A 3,141-nucleotide genomic window follows, 5' to 3' on the forward strand; every position below is an offset into this window, starting at 1 on the left:
TCCAGGCGTGCATAGCACTCCGAGGAAACTCAAGTGCTGTTTAGAAACCGTGTTTTTTTTTTAATTTAATATATTGGGGTGACACTGATTAACATAAATATATAGATTTCAGGTGCCAATTCTACAACACATCTCTGTACATCTTTGTCCATCACCATTTATCCCCCCATACCTTCCTACTCCTTCCTGCCTACCCTGGCAATCATCACACTGTTGTTCATGTCCATGTTTTTGTTTTTTTTGCTTAATTCCTCTACTTCCCCTTATGCAGCCACACCCCCTCAACAGCTCTATCTATGTGTCTGCCTCTACTTTTCTTATAAGTTCATTTTGTTATTTGATTCCACATATGAGTGAAATCATATCACGCTTGTCTTTCTCTGACTGGCTTTTTATTCACTTAGCATAATGTTCTCCAGGGTCATCTATGCCGTCATAAAAGGTAAGATTTTCTTCTTTTTAGTGGCTGTGTAGTATTCCATTGTGTAAATGTAATATAGCTTTTCTATTCACTCATCTACTGATAGACACTTGGGCTGCTTCCAAATCTTGGCTATTGTAAATAATGCTACTGTGAACATAGGGGTGCATATATTCTTTCGAATTAGTGTTTTGGGGAAAACCCCAGTTTTTGATAAAACTTAAAAGTACTCATAACCACAGGCCTGTACTTTCAAATGCAAAAATATTCCCTTCATTTGCCAGCCTTCCTTTTTCTTTTTTTTTTTTAACATTTTTCTGAAGCTGGAAATGGGGAGAGACAGTCAGACAGACTCCCGCATGCACCCGACCGGGATCCACCCGGCACGCCCACCAGGGGCGACGCTCCGCCCACCAGGGGGCGATGCTCTGCCCCTCCGGGGCGTCGCTCTGCCGCGACCAGAGCCACTCTAGCGCCTGGGGCAGAGGCCAAGGAGCCATCCCCAGTGCCCGGGCCATCCCTGCTCCAATGGAGCCCTGGCTGCGGGAGGGGAAGAGAGAGACAGAGAGGAAGAAGGGGGTGGGGGGTGGAGAAGCAAATGGATGCCCCCCCTATGTGCCCCGGCCAGAAATCTATCCCGGGTTCCCCGCATGCCAGGCCGATGCTCTACTGCTGAGCCAACCGGCCAGGGCCACCAGCCTTCCTTTTTCTAGACTTTTTAGGCTTATTCACATTCTCAGAAAGAGTGTGTAGGCAAAAGGGTTATGACTCACAGCTTTATAATTATACTCTGTGTGACCTACCACTTCTTAGATTTGACCACAAGGGACTTGGCAATATTGAGAAATCAGGTTTACCTTGAAAGAATCTTGAGGTTTTGGTGTGTTTTTTTTTTAATCACTGAGGATATTCCAGGAATGCAGTAATATAAAAGTATAATGTCACTAAGATGGTGACAGGTTATTCCTGACTTCATTCCCCCTTACAAGAACAACTATCATGGACAAAACACCACTGAGAGAATCCTAGAACATGGGAGTGATGCTGAAGTAACCTCCTGAGTACACCACAGAGACCAAGACAGCTGGAGTAGAAAGAAAGGAGTGGCATCCTACTGACTACATGGCCCCTCCCCCAGGCCAGTACAGCACCATGCAGAGAGGTGCCCCCTGAGCCTACAGTTCCTCCAGTAAGAAGAGAGCCTTGGATGACATCCAGCACCCTCAACATTGTGGGTGACTTTATGGGAGCCCATATACTCTGGTTTTATGCCTGGGGATCACAGGGGAATCTGCAGGATTCAACTACTGGGAATCTAACAGCCAAAAATGGGGGAAGGGGGGCTTTCCAACACTAGCACTTGGATCTTAGCAGACAAATCTCCTTCCCTCAGAGACCTAACCCAGCATTTTGGCTCCTTTGCAGAATCGTCAGTGGTGCAGTCTCACCAGGGATATTAACAGCATGCAGGTCTGCTTGATTTGGGTTCTTAAATGAGTTTGGCAGGCCTGGGAGCCTGGTGTGCCCATGCCCAGGCAGGAGGGTTGGGTTGTAGCCCCACCCTCTGCAGAGCATGGCTCCCTTCTCCATCCTGACCCGAAGCACGTTTGGGAAAATCTAGGAGTTAGCTGAAGTGGGCCTTCACAGTTCTGCCCAGACAGGAGCATGGCCCTAGGCCCTGTCTAACAGGAAGAGCTCTCTGGAACCTAGAAGCTGCTTTGTAACCCATTAATGCTCAAGCCAAGATATGGGCAGGCAGAAATGACTATCCCCAGAATAAAACCAGTGGCTCTGTTCAGCCAAGGAGTTTAGGGCATGGGTCAGCTTGAGGCAGGTATCAAAGAGCCTGAGTGGTCTTGGAGATACTTATACACGGGGTAGGGAAACTAATTCATACCCCCAGTCATTGCTGAATACGGCCTTCAGCCCACCCAACTGGATTACCTTATCAGAGCACATGAGATGCTGCACAGGCCCTCCCAACAGCCATGCTTACAGTGATGTTAAAGAGAAAGTAGCCGTGGCTTTCCTCATCTGCAGAACCAAACCAAGTGGCCTCACCTCTGACCAAGATAGTCACTGTACACTCCTAACCAATTTGGATCCTCAAATAACAAGCCCTGCACATCCTGGGTCCTATCCTACTGTCCTGCCAAGGAAGGAAAACTGTCCCTGGCCAGTTTGCCCAGTCGGTAGAGCGTTAGCAGCGTATGGATGTCCTGGGTTCTAGTCCTAGTCAGGGCACTCAATGGAAGTGGCCATCTGCTTTTCTCCCTCTTCCTCTTCTCACCCTCTTCTCCTCCCACAGCCAGTGGCTAAGTTGGTTTCAGGGTCAGCCTGGGCTATGAGGATAGTTGGTTGGTCTGAGCATTGGTCTCAGGTGTGCTAAGGATAGCTTTGTTGATTCAAGCATCAGCCCCAGACGAAGGTTGCTAGGTGGATCTTGGTCGGGGTGCTTGTGGGAGTCTTATTATCTCCCCTCAAAAACAAAGAAGGAAAACTAATTTAAAACTCTACCTGCTTTTGAGGATAATACACAATCCTGACCATCCAGTAAAACCTGACCAGAGAATCTAGGCAAATTCAGAGCCCTTCCTACAGCCTCACATGGTTAGGGAAACAAGCCAGCAGTATTATCCAACTATACTCAGCCAGACACTCCCCCTCACCCGAATATCAGCTCAAATGGTTGCCATGTGGAGTAGGCCCCACCTACCCAG

The sequence above is a fragment of the Saccopteryx leptura genome, chromosome 9, assembly GCF_036850995.1.
Source record: "Saccopteryx leptura isolate mSacLep1 chromosome 9, mSacLep1_pri_phased_curated, whole genome shotgun sequence".
Classification (NCBI taxonomy): Eukaryota; Metazoa; Chordata; class Mammalia; order Chiroptera; family Emballonuridae; genus Saccopteryx; species Saccopteryx leptura.